Here is a 7,798-nt window from a genome sequence, read left to right as displayed (position 1 = left end):
TTTTTCTTTTTGTTGTTGTTGTTGTTGTTTTGTTTTGTTTTTGGATTTGGTTTTTTTGAGACAGGTTTTCTCTGTGTAGCCCTGGCTGTCCTGGAACTCACTTTGTAGACCAGGCTGGCCTCGAACTCAGAAATCTGCCTGCCTCTGCCTCCCAGAGTGCTGGGATTACAGGTGTGTGCCACCACCGCCCGGCTCTGTGTTTTTTCATCCATATCTTTAGTATTGAAATTTGACCAAATGTTATAGATTGAACTTCATATCTCTGCCAGGTAAATACAGATGTGCTGTGAATTTATAATTCTTTGTAGGAACTTTCATAAAGAACTTTGAGTTCAGTATCATTTTTTCCCATGGTTGTTTTTTTGTAGGGATTGAGGGTCTTAAAATATACATTTTAGTCTCCTAGAACACATTACAAAGGCTATGCCAATGTCTAGGTAAATGGCATACACCTGCATGTGCCTCTGTGATTAAAGACATGCGAAAATACACACAGATTGCCCATCATGTTTGTAGTTAGTAATTGTTCATACAATTTTTCAGATGTGTGCTCCGTATTGTGGATCTGTTTCCCCTGCAAGTCCCTCTCAATTCGCATTTCTCTGGCAAAGCTGTCTCCTATTCAAAGTGTTCAAAAGAGACAGAGGTGTATCTTATAATTAAAGATCCTTCTAAAATGACACAGTGATTATAAATTCTGAGTCAGAAAATAAGCAGAGCAAGCACGAGAATTATGTGAATATATATTTGAGAAAGCATATATTTGTTTTCCGGTGATGTTAGTATCATGCTTTGTGTTGTACATTTGTATGGGATATTTAGGATGCAGTGACTTTTGATGATGTGCATGTGAAATTCACTGAGGAGGAGTGGAATTTGCTGGATCCTTCCCAGAAGAGTCTCTACAAAAATGTGATGTTTGAAACCTACCTGAACCTCAAAGCTATAGGTAAGACTGTTATTTTTTTTCTGAAGGAAACAAATGTTTCTTGGTTATTGATGAACTTCTATTATTTTAATTGTATGAAAATTGAGCTGAATAATTCATTTTCACTGAGTTTACACTGTAACTTTCACGGTGCAGTTAAAATTCACAGTACCTTTAATTTTGCCTATTTTCCAATACTATATCATTCATTTTCTATTACTGTGTTTTAGGCTATAATTGCAAGGAGCATCATCTTGAAGAACATTGTCAAAATAATAAAAGTCATGAAAGGTAATTTTCATGTGCAAGCTGATACAAAATTGTCTCTGAGGAAATTTTAATATCTTATGGAATCTCCAGAAAAAAGCTAGAGTGTAAAGTAACAGTCCTTTAACTGTAGCTATGATTATAATATTCTTTCAAAACCATGTACCTCAAGATCCAATATGTGATTTGTGTATCCATTTGATAAGTAGCTCCGTTAAACCTGTGCTGTGGATCTGCCAATCTGTATAGTCTCGTAGTATTTCGAAATTGCACATTGAATAGTGATAAATTTATATCCAAAACATTCTATAAGCAAATAGTCCATAGAAAATTTGGTGATACTAATATTCTTGTAGTAATATGGTTCAGTTTGGTGAGAGGGCATTTTATGAGAATCAAGAATATTGTTGTGGAGGAACATTAGTCCATATTGCACATGTTATGAGAAACAAAAATTCAAACAGTGTGAATGCAATGCATAAACCTTTCATTTATCATTCTTTTTATTAGGTATATCATGTGTCACAATGGATAATAATCATGTGAGCATAGGGATATGGAAAGAAGAAACATAAAATTTTTGTTCTAAAACAAGAAGATTTGTAGTATTCTGCCTTTGGAAGAAATTAGGAATATGAAAGACATTTGTAATTAGTTGGGTTTTTAGCTTTACAGGGAATATCCCAAAACTCATAGTGTAAAAAAATCTTTATGGGAACTAGGAATTTGGAAATTCTTCTGTGTGTCCTGGTTCCCAGTCACATGTGTTGTAATTCATACTAGAGGAAAAATATGCATATAATCAGTGTTATACAGATCAGAGATTTTCTAACTTTATTCAGATAGCTAAAATACATCATATAAAAAGAGGGTATTATAAATATGAGCCATGTAATAACCATCACAGGTGTCTTGAACAACTCATGATGAGGGAGAACAACATGAATATATAAAGTGCTAAAACCTTAAGGTCTGATGCTTCTTTACCATTAGACAAATTGTAAACATAATTCATATTAATTACATGATTGATCAGAGTAATGAATGTGGTAAAGATTTCACATGTGCTAATTATCGTTGCAGGCATGTAAGAAGATATACTGGAGTGAAACCCTATGAGTGTAATATATGTGGTAAAACCTTTACAAGATCCAGTCATCTCAAATATCATAAAACAACACATACTGGAGAGAAACCTCATGAAAGTAATCAATGTGGTAAAGCCTTTGCAAGACCCAGTGCTCTCCAAAGACATAAAATGACACATACTGGAGAGAAACCTTATGAATGAGATCAATGTGGCAAAGCCTTTGCAAAGCGCAGTAATTTTCAATATCATAAAAGAACACATACTGGACAGAAACCTCATGAATGTAAACAATGTGGTAAAGCCTTTAAAAGATCCAGTCATCTCCAAACACATAAAATGACACATACAGGAGAGAAACCTTATGAATGCGATCAATGTGGTAAAGCCTTTGCACAGCGCAGTAATTTTCAATATCATAAAAGAACACATACTGGAGAGAAACCTTATGAATGTAATCAATGTGGTAAAGCCTTTGCACAGCACAGTCATCTCCAATATCATAAAGTAACACATACTGGAGAGAAACCTTATGAGTGCAATCAATGTGGTAAAGCCTTTGCACGGCACAGTTATCTCCAAATTCATAAAAGAACACATACTGGAGAGAAACCTTATGAATGTAATCAATGTGGTAAAGCCTTTGCAACACCCATTTATCTTCAAAGACATAAAATGACACATACTGGAGAGAAACCTTATGAATGTAATCAATGTGGTAAAGCCTTTGCATGTCACAGTGATCTCCAAAGACATAAAAGAACACATACTGGAGAGAAACCTTTATGAATGTAATCAATGTGGTAAAGCCTTTGCACAGCACAGTGCTCTCCAAAGACATAAAAGAACACATACTGGAGAGAAACCTTATGAATGTAATCAATGTGGTAAAGCCTTTGCAAGACCCAGTCATCTCCAATATCATAAAAGAACACATACTGGAGAGAAACCTTATGAATGTAATCAATGTGGTAAAGCCTTTGCAAGACCCAGTTATGTCCAGTATCATAAAAGAACACACACCGGACAGAAAACTTATTAATGTAATCAATGTAGTAAAGTGTTTTCACCAGGGATAAGTCTCCAAATTCTGTGTGCTGGAGAGAAACATAATGAAAACGATCATGAATTAAGTGGGAATTAGGAGGGTATCATAGTAGGATATGATAGACATGGGTGCTTGGGAATATTTCCACTCGGGAGTTGGTTTTTTTGATGCTTTTGCAAAGAAGTTTGCTGCCTTTGTCTGAAGCGTTTCATTGAGGTTAAAGTAAAACTGTTTACAATAATTGTATTGATAAAGTAAGTCACGAAAATCACCGCATAGAATTTGGCCTGAAAGTTTTTAACAAGCATAGAAACTAAGAAAGGAAAAATAAAAAAAGAAAGGTTCAAAATACAAGGCTTTATCAGGAAGTTGAATGAAGTTTAATCTTGTGATCAAGGATATTCAATGGCATTAAAGGAATGGTTACATTAGGACAAGATTACAATCAACTAACATATGGATTTGCAGTTGTATGAAAGAACTGTATCATGTTAGGAATTATTATTACCTGGATACTGTTTTGATGTAGACACATGAAGATACAATTATGTGTCAAAATGTCAAGAGATAGATTTGGATTCTGGGTTCTGAATTTAAAATATAAACAGAAAAGCTTAGTTCCAGGCATGGTGTTACATGCTTTTTAACCCACCATTCACGAGAAAGAGTCATGCAGATCTTTGAGATCAAGGTAGATATCTAAGCAAGTTCCAGGAAAGCCAAGATTAGGCAGTGATGTATTTGAAATATTGAAAGCTGCTGATAATGGAATAGAAGGAGCCATGTTCCAGCCCCAGTAAGCAGCAGAACTCTGAGAATTTTATCATGAAGTGGTGTTGAATATTGTCAGAGGATTTTACATTACTTTATGAGATGATCAGTTCTTGGTTTTTCTTACACTTTAATCATCTTGTTGAACCATTCACTTGTTGAACCATCACTGTTTCTACAATGAAGTCTTCCTTATTGTTAATGGTGGACGATCTTTTGATGTGTTTTATATTTTATTTTATGTGTTTTATCTTTTAAGTATTTTTGAATCTGTGGTTTTAGGGATAATTGGTCTGTAATTCTCTTTTTATCACTCAGTCTTTCCTGACTGGATATATGAGTAATCAGGGGTTCAGAAAATAAATTGACTAATATTTATTTTGTTTCTATATTGTTGAATACACTGAATTCTTGTTAAATTCTCTTTGAAAGTCCGGTAGGACTCTACCCTAAAACTCATAGACGTGGGCTCATATTGGGGACATATTTTTAATGAATTCTGTTTTCCTTCATGTTTATGTCAGTTTAAGTTGTTTTTCTCTAGTCTAATTTTGGGATGTGGAATCTACAGAGGAAGTTAGCTATTTCTTTTAGAATTTCCAGGTTGGTGGAACGCACCCTTTTTAAACTATGTCTTTACCACTCTCTGGATTTCTTCTTTACCTGTTATTTAATCCCCCATTTCATTTTAGATTTCATTATTTTGTATATTCTTTATCTTTTAATAGGGGTTTGTTTATCTTGTCTAATAAAAGGATCAAAAGAGCAACTCCATGTTTCATTAATTCTTTGTATTGTTCTCTTTCTATTTTATCAATTTCATCCCCCAACTTGAAAATTTCTTGATGTCTCCTCCTCATTTTCTATGCTCCCTCACTTCTTTTTTGTTGTAGCCTTTAAAACATGCTGTCAAATTGCCAGCATGGGAGTTCTCCAATTTTTTTCTTATAGGCATTTTGTGCTGTGAACTTTCCTTTAGCTCCACTTTCATTTTCTTTGTGTTCCATGAGATTGTGCATGTTGCATATTCATTTCCAATGAACTCTAGAAAGTCTCTGATTTCTTCCTTTATTTCTGTGTAGACCCATTTTCTCTCAAACATTAGTTTGAAGTCAGTTATCTGTCCTCCCTCATCTCTTACAACACTGGGACATCAACAGGTTTTTGGTCCAGATCATATATTTTGTCTCATTAGAGAGTGTGGGGACTCCTGGGTCTGGTGCTACCAAGGACACAAAGAACCCAATTTCTTGTTGCTCTCTGGGATGGAGTTTAGCCCTTGCTCATCAGAAGGCTCCTCTCCTTATAAATGGTCCCATGGAAATGAGAGGCAGCAATGGCACACCAGCCATCTGTGTCTTGACCCTGGGGAAAAGATAACCTTACCACAGTGAGGAAGGCAGACCTAGATCTATGAAACCACAGGAAGTGGATACATCAGCACTGGAAGTGACCATTTGAAGAACAGAAAGTGTCCATGCCACACCCAGAAGTGGTTGTGATGTCACAGGAAGGGACTGTCCCTAACCGAAAGTGAGTGTATATCACAGGAATTGTCTCAAGTTTTAGAGTAAGTGCCCATGCTATGACCGGAAGTGAACGTCACTGTCACAGGAAGTGGCTGTGGCTTGATAAGAAGTGACTGTAACATAATAGGAAGTGTTGTTACACCACAGGAAGTGGCTCTAATGACTTTAATGTCCTTTCTTATATCTAATGACATTTTCAGAGCTGCCAGTTCAGCTTCTTGGGTTGACATTCACAAAAGAACAGACATGGAATGCAGTCACTGATAAGTAGATATTAGCTCAGAAGCTCTGAATACCCAAGACACAATTCACATATCAAATGATTCCCAAGAAGAAGGAAGGAGAGGTCCCTGGTCCTGGAAAGGCTTGATGCAGCATTGTAGGGGATTACCAGGACAAGGAAGTAGGAGGGGGTTTGATCAGAGAATGGGCAGAGGGAAGAGGGCTTATGTGACTTTTGGGGAGGGGGGAACTGGGAAACAGAAAATCATTTGGAATTTAAACAAAGAATATAGAAAATAAAAAATTTTAAAAAGAAAACAAAAAAAGGTCTCACCTTCCCTTACATAGCTTTGAATCTTCTACCCCAAAGGCAACAAGATATGCTGACGTGGGTGTTCCTCTGCCCCGCCCCCTCCCCCCCCCCCCCGGTATAAAGGCAATACATACCAACCAAGTAGAGCATCTTTGAGGTAAGCCATGGCCTCTATCCTGCAGAAGTGCTCAATCAAATCTACGAGTGAATACAAACTGACATTAAAAGGCCACTTCTTCCAAGTAAGCGAACTGTCAGGTGAACCATGCTGTATGGAATCGTGGCATCGTGGAAAGATGAGTTAGTGTAGTCATGAGAGGAGTGCCTGGAGCCATGTGCAGCCTGGAGGAGAGTGTGACCAGAAGCCCTGAGCCCAGAGTGACTACGCACTACACAGCACAGTGGGATTGAAGCTTCCTTATATGGGCCTATATTCTTGCTTAGGTTATTTGGGTCTGTGGAGTGTAATATGGTACCTGCATTTTCTGCTAATATCCACTTACAAGTGGGTACATACTATGTATGGTTTTTTGGTTTTTTTTTTTTTTTGAGACTGGGTTACCTCACTCAGGATGAAATTCTTTACTTCCATCCATTGCCTTCCAAATTCATGATATCTTGCTTTTTAATCACTGAATAGTATTCCAATGTGTAGTTGTACCATTTTCCTTATCTATTTTTCATCTAAGGGCCATCTAATTTGTTTCCAGTTTCTGATTATTAAGAATAAAGGTGCTATGAACACAATTAAGCAAGGGTCTTTGTGAGATGATGAAACATCTTTTCGGTATTTATCCAGGAGTAATATAGCTGGGTATTTAAGTGGAACTATTCCCAGTTGTCTGAGGAAATGCTAAATTGATTTCCAAATTGGATGTAGAGATTTGCATTCCCACCAGCAATGGAGCAATGTTCCTCTTGCTCCATATCCTCATCAGCATTTGCTGTCACTTGAGTTTATGATCTTAGGTATTCTAATGGGTATAAAATGGAACCTCAGAGTGTTTTGATTTGCATTTCCCTGATGACTAAGGAATTTAAACATTTCTTTAAGGGCATCTGGTCATTCAAGATTCCTCAGGTGAGAATTCTCTGTTTAGTTCTGAAACCCATTTTTTACTTAATTGGGTTGTATTTTTTGCTTTGTTTTGTTTTTTGAGGTTTTTTTTTGGGTTTGGTGGATTATTTGGGTTGTCTAAATTCTTGAATACTTTGTCAGTTTTTAATATTAGTCCTCTGACAAGTTGTACAGAGCCATATTGGGGTGTCATGCCACTTGGTAGGAACTCGACATTGATCAAGGTGAACTTCCTCTCCCAGCCTTTCTAGAGCAGGGATTCCTGTGCTATTCAGGATCCTGCTCCACCTAGGGTGGAGTGCTCAGAGTGAAGGTGAAGTGCATTGTTCCTCCAGGTCTAAGAATCCCTGAATTAAGCATTTGACCCACCTAGCTGCCTGAGCAGTGTACCCAAGAACCACCAGACCACTTCCTTCCTGTACTCCTGAGTTGGGAAGGCAAAGGCATGCTGTGCTTGGTGCTTTGAGACAGGTCCATGAAATCCAGGGTCTCCTTCTGATTCCCACCTTGGTTTGTTTACTTTAAAACTTCATTAAACAGGATAACGTAAGGCCA

General features: G+C 37.0%; 1 pseudogene; it reads left to right on the top strand.

The window, feature by feature from the left end:
- The first annotated feature begins 834 nt into the window (after positions 1–834).
- Positions 835–3,324, top strand: LOC127672341 (zinc finger protein 431-like; annotated as a pseudogene).
- Positions 3,325–7,798: the final 4,474 nt, after the last annotated feature.

This window comes from Apodemus sylvaticus, chromosome 22 (assembly GCF_947179515.1).
Source record: "Apodemus sylvaticus chromosome 22, mApoSyl1.1, whole genome shotgun sequence".
Taxonomy (NCBI): Eukaryota; Metazoa; Chordata; class Mammalia; order Rodentia; family Muridae; genus Apodemus; species Apodemus sylvaticus.
The sequence above is the reverse complement of the archived record's forward strand: the minus strand, read 5'-3'. Positions and strand labels throughout refer to the sequence as shown.